The 15,585-nt window shown below is 47.3% G+C and overlaps 1 protein-coding gene across 4 annotated transcripts in view; it reads left to right on the forward strand.

Moving 5' to 3' along the window:
* The window catches only part of Svil (supervillin), a 141,002-nt gene that overhangs the window by 20,395 nt on the left and 105,022 nt on the right, over positions 1 to 15,585 (forward strand). The gene's annotated exons all lie outside the window — the stretch shown is intronic.

Here is a 15,585-nt window from a genome sequence, read left to right on the forward strand (position 1 = left end):
ATCTATCTATCTATCTATCTATCTATCTATCTATCTATCTATCTATCATCTACTTATCTATTCTGTCATTTATTGAGAATCAAACCCCAGGCTGTCTGGAATGCTCAGCTCTTGTTCTACCACTGGGCTACACCCCCAGTTCTCCCTCCTGTTATTGATTCATGTGACACTGCCAACTGCCTATGAATCTTGTGTGTGCCTACTCTTTGCTTCCAGGCTTCTGCCAATGCTGCTCGGATTCTTTAAGTCTGACATGTAGAACAGCTCTGGGCCATAATCTGAAAAACTCTCAAGGGCCTATAATTCCAGCACTGAGGGGAGGCAGAGGCAGGCAGATCTCTGTAAAATCGAAGCCAGCCTGGTCTACAAAGTGAGTCCAGGACAGCCAAGGCTACACAGAGAAACCCTATCATGAAACCTCCCCCCCCCCCCCCCACCCTGCAAAAAAAAAAAAAAAAAATACAAAAAAGCAAAACAAACAAACAAACCCAAAACTCTGACATAAGGGTCTAAAATTTTCACTGTAGTTCATTTAAAAATTCTCCAGTGAGGAGTGTTATCATGTCTTTTTAATCCCTGGGGAGAGAGCACTGGACTCTGCCTTTTAATTTGGTGATTTGGAGATGGAAACTATAGAAGATGGATTTGACATATGCCCCTGAAGGGAAAAAAAAAAAAAGATTATTTTTTAGTAAGGTATGGCGTAAACAAGTATACACAGTATACTTGTCTTTTTGTGTCAGGTAGAAAATAGATTATCTGTGGTGAGAAACATCATTGGAACACCTGCCGTGCTTCTCCACTGGAGGCTGTACTGCTGGTGAAATAGGTTTTTGCTACATGTGCCTGCTGCTGCTATGGAAGGGCCCTGCTCAATGTGCGTGCCATGTGGAGGTGCGTGTGCTGGTCCTGTGGCCGAGAAGAACTGTAGTATGACACACACACATGCATGTACACATGCACACACACACACACATACATATGTGCGCGCACACACGTGTACACACACACACACACACACACCCAGGAGTGGTGGCAAGGGTGAGAGTGTGCCTCTTCTCACTAAGCCAGGAGAGCTCTCACACAAGTGTGGCAACTGAAGGCCCTGCTAGAAATAGGGCCTGTGTCACCCTCTGAAGGTGAGTAGCGGTGACCTACGTGCTAAAGAGAGGCGTTTGTGACTGCCATTCCTCCAGGGACAAGGTGTTAACAGATCGGTTGGGCCGGTACCCAGAGCATAGTCTTTACAGTCTGGTAAATTCTGACCCTCTGCGGGCATCTCCTGTCATCTGAAAGACGCTTGGTTATCTTTGCCTGCACTTTTGAGACATCTGGAAGACTTGAGTTCTAGTCCCTAATGCATACCTTTGACCACACCTGGGGACCTTTAATGCTCTACAACAGAAGACTGGCAAGCACAGGCAAGAGCCTTTGGATTTTGCAAGGAGGCCCCTGAGCTGCAGCAGGCAGGGGCACAGGCCATGGGCTGTTAGCCAGTGGAAACTGCCTTGATTGTAAGAACTTGGCGTGATGAACAGGAAGTCATGTCCCCAGAGTCTGGCTGTCTGGACCCTTTAGGATGATCCTGTAATTGTATTAAAGCATAAGGGTGGGGAGTGTCTTCCCAGGATGAGGGATATCTCCCCAGACAGAATTTCCTGGACTCTCCAGGCATCTTTGCTTGTAACTGAACAAGAACCATATTGCCTTTGACCGGGTACCCTTAGCTACCCTCGGTACAGATTCCCTGGGCCTCTGTGTCTGTCGCTGATGTGGCCTGCCACTTCCTTGCCAGCCTTGACTCCAACCTGTGCTACTGCTTTGCTCTAAGTGGGTCCCTCTGACCGTGTCAGGCCTCACCACCCTGTGCTACTGGCGTTACCCTTCAGCCTCTCTCTCAGATCCTTTGAAGGCCACCAGACCTTTGAAGGCCATCCCCTTCAAAGTGCTCTGTGTCCCCCCCTTGCCTGCCTGGGAGATGCTATCACATGACATGGCCAGAGTGTCCTCTTGCCGCCTGCCTTGGCTCCAAGGGTCTTGACTGCAGCCTGTGCGGTCATACTCCTGGTGGCACACCTCCTGCTGCCCTCCACGGGCATTGGGTCTCAGTACCCTTGACCTCATCTTACCCAGTGACCACTCCATAAATGTGAGTTGTTTGGATTGGGCTGAGTTGTAGTGGTGTGTGGCTCTGTCAGGTCGTGATTTGGCTTTGTTCCGTTAAACGCTCAGGTTCTTTCCTGCAGTGTTCACTGTGGAGGCTGCTGCTCCCTGCAAGATGGATGTCTCTCTCTGTTTTTTTCCTCAAATCTAAATATGCGTGCAGAAAGATGCCTTCCTGTTACAAGTCTCACAAGGTTTCTGAATGCACACTTTTGCCAACACAGGAAATTGAGGTGCGTTTGGCAAAGACGGCCTCTTCAGGATTGGAGCTGTGCCTGAGATGGAAAAAAAATCACCCGGGTGCTTGACTTGAGTACTTTTCCCATGGGCTAGGCATCATCTCAAGTAGCATGTCCTGGGAGGGACTTAAAGTGTTGGCCTTGGGGACAGCAGCACCTTGATGTGGTTTAGAAATGTCTCTGCCCCCATTGACACTCCTGTGGTGGGTGGTTCTGAAGGAAGTACTTGGCTCACAGCTTGCTCACCGGCTCCTGAAAGTCAATCCACTAGTCCCAAAGAAGTTTCTAATCCAGACCTAGCTGGTTTTTGTACATACAGTGAAGGACACAGTTCACTCTCTGCCTTAGGATCAGTGCTTTTCCCATTATCCGGGTAGGTTTGCTCATTTCTCCCATTTCCTGGGTATTTCCCTTGGGCTGAGCTCTGGACTCAATGCCTAGAGGTGCAGAAGGCTACAGAATGTGCCTGTCGCTGGTGATGGCATTTCTTGCAGAGGCCCAGAGAGAAGCAGAATGAAGTCCTTGTGCTGGCCATGCTGCAAGTTCCACATGGTCAAAATAAAAAATAAATGCACACTGGCACATTGGTCCAGGGTTGCTGTGCAAACCCTCATGAGGGCCCTTTCCACCCACCCAGAGCTCCTGAGGCGTATTTCGCTTGATGTGCCCATTCTACCAAGGGGAGACCTGAAGCGCAGACAGCCTTGTCCAGGGACACATACCATGGAACAGGGGAGGGGGAACTGGATTTGAATGCAGTCCTATGTGATGTCACCTCACATATATATATATATATAACTCCCAATGCCCAGGAGCTTAAACTGTAATAGAAATTGCCAGCTGACTTAGTCCATATTCTGAAACTGGGTAATTTATAAAGAAAAAGAATATATTTTTTTACAGTCCATGTTGGCGGCTGTATCAGGTAAGGAGCGACACTGTGGGGACCTCTGGGGGGTCCTAAGGCATCATGGAGCCTTGCATGCTGAGAGCCAGTTGCTGAGAGCTAGTGTGCTGCAGGACATAAAGGAAAGGAGGGAAAAAGGAGAGAGAGAGAGAGAGAGAGAGAGAGAGAGAGAGAGAGAAAGAGAAAGAGAGGGGGAGAGAGACAGAGACAGAGAGCGTGAGTGAGCTTACAGAGTGCTTTGTCCTCTGCTCTGGGGCCCAGAGGACCTTCCTGTGGGCACTGATAGAAGCTTCCTAATGGGCTCTCGTTGAAGCAGACTTCCCTGAGGCTCACTTCCTGCTCCAGCGAAAACCTTCCATCTTTAGTGCTGTCCTTCCCTGTCTTTACCGTCAAGTCATGCTTCTCCCCGTCTCTCTGACTTTGAACTCCTGTCTCCTCCCTGGCTCCCTCTCTGTGTGGAAAACATACTCAGGTTTCTTCCAGACTAAATAAAGCTCCCTTGACCTCCAGCCCACACTCCCTTTTCCCCTGCCAGTCGCTCCCAATGCCCACTCAAGCCTTTCTGCCTCCTCCTGTCCAGCCTTGTGAGGCTTCCAAATGTTCTGACCACTCTGTAGGGAGCCCATCTCGGGCCTGCGCCAGAGGAGTAAACACCCTTCTCTATGCTGTGCTCTTGAGCTCTACTGTGGGCCTTAGCATTCTTATTTTGTTGTGTTTCCATTTTTTCAGTTTTAAACTCATATCACGTTAAAGACATGTGTGTGCTATTTCCATTCTTGCGTATAGAGTGCACACCCTGCCTCCCTCCTTACCCACCCTCTCCTGCTCTCCAGTCTCTGGTAGTCACATTTCTATTTTCAGGCTTTCCCCCCCCCCCCCCTTAGTTATTTGCTGTTTCTGCACTTCCCTGTTCTTTCCTTTGGTCCACTCGGGACGCGGTGGTTGTTGCGCTCCATGTTAGGTGGGATGTGCGATTCTTAGCTTTTCATTCTGTGATTAACAGTGTGTCCTCATTAGTTGTGTGAGGCTTTTTTAGTCTGTATGTCCACTGTGCACGTAAGTACAGGGGCAGGTGTACAGGTTCCTGTGTGCAGTACACATGTATGCACTTGTGTGTAGTTCTACCACAGGCCAACTTGGAGTGCTCTTCTCAATTGCTGAAGTTTTGAGGCACGGCCAGTCACGCGCTGAGTCTGGAGCTCATCCTGAAGACTCACTGGCCGGGGAACTCCAGGGGTCCACCTGTGCCCACTGCCCAGTGCAGAGATTACATCTGGACCCATGTCTTCAAGCCTATGCAGGAAGTGCTGTACCAACGGAGCTATTTCTCCCAGCCCCACACTGACAGCTCAGTGTTTTGGTTCACCAGAGGCTTTCTTGATGAGATCTTACTTCTGCTCTAAGCACTCCAACGGTCTGGTCTCCTGGGCTCAGCTACATAGCCACAGAACAGAAAGTGTATGTACATCTTCAGTGACATTAGGATTTCAGAGGTTTGGCTGCTTTGGGTGAATGTTGCATTCTGAAACATTATGTAGAATTTTACTCTGTCTCTCTAAAAATAAAAAGCATTCGCTTGTTTTGTTTGTACATGTGTTATATACTCCACAAAGGCAAAATGCTCTGGTTCGCAGTGAAGAAGGAAAGCGGTGGCCTTTAAGTTTCAAATGTACTGAATTAAGAAGTCGCTGAAGGGGAGACATCACCTTTGGAAAGTTTTAGTGATTTTTTTGTACACACACATTCTTAGAATTTCAGTGCTGTTGAGCGTAGGCTAATCGTGTTTTACAAGGTGGTCATGAAGTCCAGCTGTGTTCATCTGCATTGTGTCTGGCTCGTACTAGTTGCTGTTAGGAAACACAAAATGGCAACTTGATTGTTTGCAGATAATGTTTCCGATTCTCAGTCAGGTAATTGTATAGATTTGAGTCAGGCTAAACAAACAAACAAACAAACAAAAAAGGACTCAGGCAGGAGGGGGTGTAGCTTGGTGGTGGAGCTACCTGCCTGCATGAACAAGGCTCTGGATTGTGGAAGAACAAAGAAAGAAAAATGAGAGAGAAAATTCAAAATTCAAAACTCTTAGTTTTTCTGTTTAAGAATGCCTGTAGTCTTAATTTCTACCAGACATTCATTTTAGCCAAAGAAACAACTGCTATTTGGCTTTATGATTTCATACATTTTTTTAATTGAAAGTGATGAATATTTAAAAATTCTTCAGTTAGATTAGGAATGCGGTGCTAGAGAGGAGGATGGCTGAACTTTGTGAGACAGCTTTACCTACAGAGGAGGCTGTCACTGCGCAAGAGCCTTAGTTTCTTTATCTTGGAGTGTGTGTCGTCTGTCTTTATTCTTTCTAAGCAGGCTCTTGCTGGCAAAACTGATTTGTGTGAATTCGTATCACTTCTTCCCCAGAGGCTTCCTGGAGCTGCAGCTGGGGAGAAGGTGGGATGGGGAACAAGCTGGGGAATCGGTGTGGAGGCCAAGGACGGGGGCTCCCTCAGGGCTCCCTGGCTACTCCCAGGAAGTGAGTTTGTTTCCTGCTCCCCAAAGAGATGTCTGAAATTGGAAGTGTTTGGCCTCCAAGACTGCCTAGAGCCATGGCTGGAGGAGAGGGAGCCCATGTGACCTTAGGAGGTTCTTTGTCCTCTGGGCCTTGGTGGCATCTTTCTGGTGAACAAGGGCCACACAAGAAGACTTCTGAGGTCCCTTGTCCACATTTGAGTTCTGTAATATAGAACTCTCAGAGACCAAAAGTGTTCGTCACTCCTAGGAAAGAAAGACCGTTCAAGAAGAGATGCAGGAGGAAGTGAGAAATGGCCAGAGGGAGGCTTTTCTTAGGTCTTCTTGTTCTGGGCTGAGTCTGCTTCAGGGTGTCTCCATCCCTTGCCTATTGGCCCGTCACCCCCCTCCTCTCCAGGCCTTTATGTTGGGAACTCTCTTCCCAATCTCCAGATCAAGCTGTCACCGCTCCCTCTGTACATATTTAAATACTCAAGTTTTCTTTCCCCTAATGGACTTCTTCCCTCCTTTCCTTAGGACTGCTGTGGCCAGGGCTAACCCCTCAGGGGCAGCAGGGACAGACAGAATGCTCTCTTCTCAGCGTGGATGGTGGCTCTGCTGCCTCTGCCCTTTTAGGATTAGTAGCTCAGTGCCTGGGGCCATTCACTCTAAGTCAGTGCTTCCTGAGTACTTAGAGTGTGAGGGCTGGTCCTGTAGGAAAGGAACATTGTCCTGAGCGACGCTCGTGCACACCTGCCAGGCTTCTGAACTGTGGACCATGAGGGTGTTAGGTCTCCTGGGGTGTGGTGTGGACCCATCTGGAGCTGTAGTTTGCACCCCACGTCCCCTACCTATCAGCCAGCCACGCCTCTGTGCTGTTTTTATCACTTTTATCCCAAAGCATTGCGTCACGCATCTTTGCTGCTTGTGCCGGGTTGTCACTTGTTCACAGCCTGCATTTTCTGTCCTCTGTAATTTAGTTTCCTTACGACTTAGACAGACTGTATTCAGAAGCTTCTTTAAAAACTTGCTTTGTGCAGTCAAGAGCTAGTCAGATGCCCCTTTCTGAGTATTTTAATCCGTGTTCTCTCACTGTCGTAAAGTTCCATCCATAAGCGATGATTCATTATCGAGCAAGGGTTGACAGGAGATTCATCCGACAGGGGTGTGAGAAGCCATCTTCCTGGCTTTATTCCAAAGCTTTATGAAGTGTCCCCAACATTAAAAGTGAAAATAGCTTTGCCTGAAGGTCTTAGTTTTATTATTTACTTGCTGCAGTCTTGGGGATTGCACTTAACTCCTCTTGCATGAAAGACTATGTTACGCCTGGAGCTATGTCCCAGCCGCCTCTTTTGCTTTTAGTTTTAAACTGCCCAGCTTAGTGCTGGCAAAGTGGCTCAGAGGGTAAGGTTATTTGCCACCAGGCCTGATTGATCTAGGTTCAATCCCTCAGGCCTATTTGGTGGCAGAAGAGAACTGACTTCCCAAAGTTGTCCCCTAGTCTCCACATGTGTCTGTGGCGGTCTGTCCCCCCCCCCCCCCCGAGAATAAATAATTGTAATGCCTTTTTTCAGTGTTTTTCAATTGTATTTACTTCATAGCTCTGGCAAGTCTTGAACTTTTGATCCTTCTGCCTCAGATTTCTCAAGTAACTAGATTATAGGTATGCTTAAGGCTATGCTTGCCTGAGGATTTAGAAGTGATTTTAGAGAGAGTTCAGTCACATGAGATAGATGACGATCAAGCTCGGTTTGCGTCGGAAGCTTTGGATTTGCAGGCTTTCTTCATGTTTTTCTTTGTAAGGTAATTCTTTTGGCAACCCCCATCACTGGTCTTACACAAACCAGCCCATCTCTCCCTGCCTGCCTACATCGTGCTGCCTCTAATTTTGCACATGGTGAAAGGTCCTGCTTGGCTCATGGCTAGCGGGGTTATAAACATTTCATCATTTGTCCTTCACCAGATAATTATTTCATTAAAAGTAAATTACAGTTTATTTAGACACACAGATGAAAGGGTGAGTCAGCTAGCGAATGGATGCTCTAAGGTATGGAGAACAAATTTCCCGTTCTCCTAGCACATTGCCAAGCACGCACCATCTAACCGGCGGGCAGGAGAGCTCATTGCAGGTGGTGTCTACCATGCATGAGATCAGCTTTTTAAACAAAGGAGGAGACCGGCAGCTCACCTGGAGCAAGGGAGCTGTGTCTCACATAACCAGCACAAGTGACGATTTTTGAGTAAATTGAGGCCATGGACAGAGGGTGGAAAGTTAAAATAGCCCGAGGACTGTGCAAAGCTCTCCTGTTTCCAGAAGCTCATGTCATGAGTAGTGGGAGAACCCACTCTTTGTATCACTTTTCTAAAAGGGGCTGTGGCTGGGGTGGCTGATGGTCTACACAGAAGGGGCCCCCAGCTGCACCCACAGCTCTTCCCTGGGCACACCCAACCACCTAGTCCAGGTTAGGGCCCCGTGAGTCAGTCAGCCGTGTTCCGTAAAACTAATTTGTCTTGATGGTAATGGCTAATGCTGGTCTGTGCTGTGGCCTCTGGCCACAGGGGCTCCTATGGGGTGAGAGAAAGTTGCAATGTGCTTTAACTGTCTGCCTGCATAAATGAAGGAGCCTTGGTGCACCATCTGTGGGCCTGTGTAATTTATGATTCCGGCTTTGTAGAGGAGATATCTAAAGTAGCGTGTTTCCAGAAGAAACTGATGCTTATCATGTCAGAGGAAGATTTGGGGGCTATCCCCCATCTTCCCACTAATCCACACATGCCCAACTGCATACACTTTGGTAGGTTCTTTGAGGCCCTGAACACATTAAATGTTCATTTCCACATTCTGAATTATGCATGCAAAGGTCTGCTCTTAGGTCTCATTTGGGCTGAAGCTTTCAAGCCAGCCTCGCAGGGCCCTGCTTCCTGAGCAGCATGGCTGGACATGGGGACAAGGGAAGCTGCAGTCTCTGAGATGGCTGCAGCATGTGCTTTGTCTAGTTTCTTGTTTGGGCTGAAGGCGGTGGAAAAATTGGTTGAAATGGCTTTCAGTTTGTTTCTGCCGTGAACTTTTCACCTATGGATGGCTGTAAGCAGGGGGTGTCTGGGGGAAGCTGGGCTGTGATATGAATGATGAGGTGCTCCTCTGTGTTGATGTCAGCCTGAGGCAGCCCTGCTGAGCACTCATCTCTCAGTCCAGCTATTTGGGCGCACTGCCTTGGGAAGATCTCAGATTGAGGTTCAAGGGGACACTGAGATGGCCAGCGGGAAAAAGATGGTCGTTAGAAGAGATGGCCATGTATAGACCGCTAGACAACAGCATGATGGAGGCCCTGAGGAGGGGTCAGGCTCCAGCACAGGAGACCGGCAGCATGGTGGGATTTCTGCAGAGGGGACTCAGAGCCTCCGCAGCAGAAGTAGGCTCTCTTTTTTATGCCATTGGGAGGATGGGGTGCTCTCAAAGCATAATCCCGTGGCCCGTGTTCTCTGATTCCCTCACAAGTGGCAGGGAAATGGGGAGCAGGGTGGATGGCCACCCACGTTTCCTCTGATTTAAACTCGCTTTCCCAGGTCAGAACCTTGGACACCTGGAAGTCTCTTAGCTAGCAGATTGCCTGCTGGTGCCTGTGTAAAGGGAAGGCTGCTGCAGGTGTGTGGCCTGAGCAGTAATAGGGTTCTAGCATCACATTCTTCTGCTGTCGTGGTCCCTACAGGTGTCCTGGGTTACCCTGGGGATGGATGGAGTGGTGTGTGCTTGCCTGCCTTGCTGGGTGCATCTGGGTTTTACCAAAAGGTGATGGTGGTGGAGGTGATGGTGGTAGAGGTGATGGTGGTGGTGATGATGTGGTGGTGGTGGAGGTGATGGTGATGGTAGAGATGGTGATGGTGGTGGAGGTGGTGGTGGTGATGGTGGTGTGGTTATTTTCCTGCAAGGGTGAGCAGCTCACAACACTGGCAGATGTATGCAGAGTCAGAAAGCCTGATGACCTGTACAGATACAATGTGGCTTAGAGAGTTCGCACAACTGGAAATGAGGTTTTGGAGCACATCATTGCTGCTTCCCAGGAGCAAAGAGGCAGAAAGGTGGAGGAGGGATGGACAGAGGGAGGGAGGCAATGAGGAAGGGAGCTTAGTTTTTACTTCTGATCGTAATTATCAAAGTGAGCCTACCACAGAGAAGGACAGATCGACTCTTGGGCAGTGTAGGGATGTAGGGCTGAGGTCGGCATAAGAGCTGGAAGGGTCCAGGCTAGCTATGCAGCCAAACTCCAAGGACTTGACCTTCAACCCTGTCAGAGGCTGTGGACCAGGGGCTATCATGGTGTCCTTTAGGAGCCTGGTGGACATACAATATCGAGGCCTCGTATTTTTGTGGGAAGCAGCTGTTCTTTCGTATTAGACTAAACCGATGAGGTGACAGGCTTTTCTGCTCTCTGTGTGTGCTCTCTTTCAAGCAGCTGCTTCCCTCACCCGGCATGGACCGTGCTGGCAGCTCCCAGTTTGAGTAATGTCTTTCGCCTCACCCCGCTCTTTTGTTCTGTTTTGCAGTTCTGGGGACCTGAGGAGGCCTCATACCTGCTCAACAAGGTCCCTGCCGCTGAGCTCTGCCCCTCAGTCTGAATAGCCCACCGTAGCCCACCCAGCTTCGCTGTGAACTTGTTGCCTTCCACGGAAGGGTCCTCTCTCCTGAAGCCTTGCCCTGACCAGCGTGGCCCCACAGGGCCTGTGATAAGTTTCTGCTGCCATTCTTTTCAACTATAATCAAACTAGCTCAGAGGCATTTCCCCAAATACAGGACTTTTCTGTTCCTTTAAAAGAAAGAATGCAGCTCTCTGTTATTAAGTGCATGAAATAAAAAGGTAGGGATAATTCCTCCCTTCCTCCATTTAACCCTTGCATCCAGAGTCGATGAATACAGGGATTTAAATGGATTAGTGACTGGTATCACAAGCACTCCAGCCCAGCTGTTGAGCTGATGGACTTTTTAAAATAACCAACACAGTTGACTATCCGAGTTGCCACTTGGCCTTATTTGGTTTGTCAAAAGGGTGATGAATATTTAGGGACAACGTAAGGAGAACCCTCCTCTTTGTCTCCCTCCTCTTCTGTTCCCTCTTCTCCTTCCTCCTCCTCCTCTCTCTCCTCCTCTTCTCCTTCTTCCCTCTCTTTGCCTCCCTTTCTGTTTCTTCCTGTTTTTCTTTTTCTTTCTCTTTTCATATTCTCTTCTCTTCTGCTGCCCCTTCTCCTCATCTGCAGCTAGCAGGTCAAGACATAACTTCACAGCCATGGATATCTGTAAGTCCTCCTGGTTGCCATGGATACCAAGATAATTTTTAAGGCGCTGATTTGTCAAAGTCTACCTTTCAGGCTTGTTTTCCCTGTGGCATACTCGTGGACCACAGGATAGTTGTGAATGTGGCCCAACACAAAACTATCAACTTACAGGAAATATTCTAAATCCTTTCCCCCTTTTTTTTTTTTTTTTTTTTTTTGGTAACTTGATTTTTGTGGTTCTCAAGTGTGGACTTTGTAGATCACAATGTTGTGTTCATTGTGGTGCCAAAGGTTGGACACACCCACAGGTCTGGTAGCTTTTATTGCAATGCTAATTCTGTAATGATCAGGAAGAAATTCTTAGGTGCTAAAACATGGAATCTGAATTCTAGAGATCATCATGTTTTATGGAGAGAAGCTATTTTTTGTTGTTGTTGTTAATTTGATAATCGTGTGTGCGTGTGTGTGAACATTTCATGTTTGTGTGCATACTGATAAATACTAATCAGAGATGTATGTACTGACATTTTTGAAATAATGTAGTTTGTTCTGGGTACTAAAGGGAAAAGACTATGTGACATTCTAGTTTAATTTTAGTCAAGCAAAATTTAAAATGAGCCTCAGGTTCTTTGGCATTCGTTAACTCAAACTTAAAATTAGAAATGTGGTAATAATTTGGCAGTTCGGACTTTCTAAGGGTAAATCATACCGTATTCTATGTGTGTGCACTCTGGCTTTAAAAATAGGTCTCATCGCAGAAAGAAAGGCCTCCTCATCTATATTCCTGGCTGATTGCTGCAGAGGTGAACCACAGCCCGTCAGACAAGGGCTGTGAGTTCAGCTCTCCCAACAGCGCTCCATACCATTGGCGACTGCCTTCAGTTCGTCTTTGGTCTGAGCTCGTTTGTTTTAAAAGCTAACTGCCTAAGAGTAAACACTCTTGACCCAGTCTCTAAACATTTGTCCTACATCTGGTTAGTTTAGCTTTTAACTGAACAAAATCATTTTGGCAGAAGAGTCCTTAAGATTTGACAACCCAACAAATTACCCAAAATCCTGAACTTCGCACCCCTTGCTTTTTTTTTTTTTTTTTTTTTTTTTTCACGCAGGCGTCGGCTGTGACTTTTGTGAGTCACTGGAAACACTTCTTCCACAGGGTTGGAAATGCCCTAAAACATGCATTCTTCAACAAATGAAGCATGTAAACATGGGTGCAAAACATGAACTATGTGTAAATATGTACATTGTCTTCTGTCACTGCCCGGAGGGTCATTGATTGCTTGAGTGTCTACATTAAGGGGCTCCAGGAGATGGCTCTGTAGATGAGAGTGCCAGCTGTGCAAACAGAAGGACCTATTCTGGGCCATGGAGGTGGTGGCAAGAGCTACCAGGGTATTAAGTTGCCCCTTTTAGTGTGAAGTCCCCTCTGTTGTACTCTGGAACCTTGGGGCCTGTATGACCATCCTTGTTCTTGGAATGCAAGCATCTATGGCATGTCAGAGCTTATGTGTGGGTTGGGGCATGGCTCAGTGGGACTGCAGAGAGCTCTTGCTTATCATACATGGAGCCAAAGGTTCCACCCACAGCAGTGTGAAGGGGTCATGCCCAGAAGGAGAAGGGTTTGGGCGAAGCCTTGTGTTGTGAAAAGGCACAGCAGTTCAGGTTTATCTTTTCAGACATATGAGTAGCGAGATGTCATACAGGATTTGCTAGAGAGGGTCCTGCCAGGGCTGGCCATTGCAAGGCTGTGAGAAGCTGAGGGAAAGTTTGGGTTTGACCCCTCATTGACTTTTTCTTTGTGCAGTCTCTAATCCACAAAGAAATCCTGCCTGAGGCGGTGAGGCTGTGCCTGTGTCTGCAGTAAGGTCTCCAGCTGTCAGGGAGCTGTGAACAGCCCGATGTAGTCTTGGAAGACTGTTTTCCTTCCTAAGGCTTTACGACATGAAGTCAAACTTGCGTGAGACAACCTCTCATAAATCCCTTCCCCAGGAACTATGAGTCGAGGTCTTGAGGCCTCACTGGAGCTGTGCGCAGCTGCCGGGCTTTTTGGCTCCTTATAAAGTATTGAGGAAAGGCAAAGGCATGAAGCATTCTCCTATCCTGAAGAGGCCTGGATGAGCCAATAGGGCAAGAACATTCCTCTCTGCCTTGTGTCAGGGCGAGCCCTGAGAAGCAGCCTCTTGCATCTGTGACCATTTTGTCACTGATCTGAGGTTAGCAAGACATTTTTATGTGGCCAGATATTTATTGACAGCTTGTGCTTTAGGGCTTGTAACTTAGCCACATTTGACACTATCTATACAGGCACAGTTTCTAAGTAGGTATTGTTGGCAATTTGGGCTCCGCTTGTCCAACCTCTCCTGTCAGTTCTGTAGGGAGCCACACAGAGCTGGATGTGAGAAAAACCTAATACCTAGTGTCGGCACAGAGCCCACCAGCAGCAGGTAGCCTGTGTGCCAGGGAGGATGCAAGGAAACCCCGTGATCTAAAGCTCACCAAAGATAGTCCATTTCCCTCCACTTTATGATTTATGATCATATGCTAGCTAAGACAGAATTTCTTTCATCTATCTACCTGTCTGTCTGTCTGTCTGTCTGTCTGTCTGTCTGTCTGTCTATCTATCTATCTATCTATCTATCTATCTATCTATCTATCTATCTATCTCTCTCTCTATCTAGACAAGGTCTCTCTATAGCCCTGGCTGTCCCAGAACTCACTATACAGAGTTCTTGCTGGCCTAGAACTCATAGAGATTCCTACCTCTGCCTCCTGAGTGCTGGGATTAAAAACATGCGGCCACCATGTCTGGCCAGAACTTCTTAATGTGAATTGTTCATGTCTCTGGTTGACTTCCATCTAAATAGCCAGGCAGCGTCATGGAGACTATCATATGTGTTCCACATGGGCAGCCATTGAGGGCCCTAACATGAGAGACTACTCTAGAGCCGGTGACTTAGCCTGTGTGTGGGCCTGGACAGACAGAACAGCAGTGTTCTGCGGGTACTCTCTCTATTCTAGCATTTTAGGACTGAGTAAAAGACTTGAATAACATATTTGAAATTTAAAGTAAAGCCTGTTGCTTTTAAGAGAGATGTGCAACCCACCGTGTACTTGCCAAGGAGGGAGAATTCTTTCCCTTCATGATGACATGAAGAATAACATGTGAATATAACATATAATGACATACTGTATAGTTGAGTACAATAAAATACAAAGTTAGATTAACAAGAAAAAGGGTTATAAATCTTATTAATAGTTTATGTGCACAGAATTCCTAGAAGAACAGCAGAGGTCAAAGGAGAGCCTGGGCTATGAGGAGTGACTGTGACATCATGATGGGATGAATGGAGGAAGCTAGTGAAAGATGAGGATTCTGTTGCTGAGGCTTGCTCATGTCAACTGACCCTGAGCCAATTCTCCATCTCTAGTTAAGAGTTGGTCTCTTCTTTTCTCCTTGTCTTTGAGATAGGCTCTCTACGTAGCTCTGGTTATCCTGGAACTCACTATATAGGCCAAGCTGGCCTCAAACTCACAGGGATGCCCTTGCCTCTGCCTCCTGAGTGCTGGGTTAAAGGTGTGTTCCACTATGCCTTTAGTGAGGTGTGTGCTCATCAGTTTCTTCTCTCTGAGTACGTGTGTGTGGCATGTCCACGATGTATTGCTCTTTAATTGAAAGGAAGGAAGGAGGGAAAGAAGGAGGAAAGAGAAAGAGAGAGAGAGAGAGAGAGAGAGAGAGAGAGAAAGAAAGAAAGAAAAGTAAGCTTCCCACAGCTCCTGATTCTTGGTTGCCTTTAGCTCAAAATAGTCTGCATGCTAATGCCATATAGTTAACTTTCTGTTACTTCAAAAGAAATGTCTGGGATAACACGCTGACAGAGAGCAAAGGTTTGTCATGGCTCGCAGTTCAGGAGTTGTAGCCTGTGGTCAGTTGGCTAGGTTGCTTCTCTTGGGCCAGGGCTGCTCATTTTGCCCTAGAGAGGTAAAAGAAAGGGAAGAAATTGTAGGATCACAATTTGCATTGAGGTGACACCCCTAATAACCTATTACCACCCACTAGGTTTCCATGTTTTTAAAATTTAAACTTTATCTTATGTGTATGATTATTTCGCCTGAGTGTATATGTCTGTGCATCACATGTGTGCTTGGTGCCTTTGGAGGCCAGAAGAGGGCATCATATCCCTTGGAGCTGTAGTCACAGACAGTGAGCCACCCTGTGGATGCTGGGAATTGAACCCAGGTCCTCCAGAAGAACACCAGTGCTCTTAACCAGTGAGCCATCTCTCCAACCCTTAGGTTCCACCTCTTAAGGGTTTTGCCAGCTGTAATTTTAGTATTTGGGGGACACACCATTAACACATTGAAGCTTCAGACTGTAGCAGAGTGGTCTGTTTAGGATGTCATCATATGTTACGTAACATTGAGATGCTGGACCGGGGCGATGGTGTCCTCAGGGAGAGTGTGTGTTCTGCAGGTAAAGGTCAAAGTCCGGCTCACTGGAAGCTC

The sequence above is a fragment of the Psammomys obesus genome, unplaced genomic scaffold, assembly GCF_907164565.1.
Source record: "Psammomys obesus unplaced genomic scaffold, mPsaObe1.curated_primary_1811, whole genome shotgun sequence".
Classification (NCBI taxonomy): domain Eukaryota; kingdom Metazoa; phylum Chordata; class Mammalia; order Rodentia; family Muridae; genus Psammomys; species Psammomys obesus.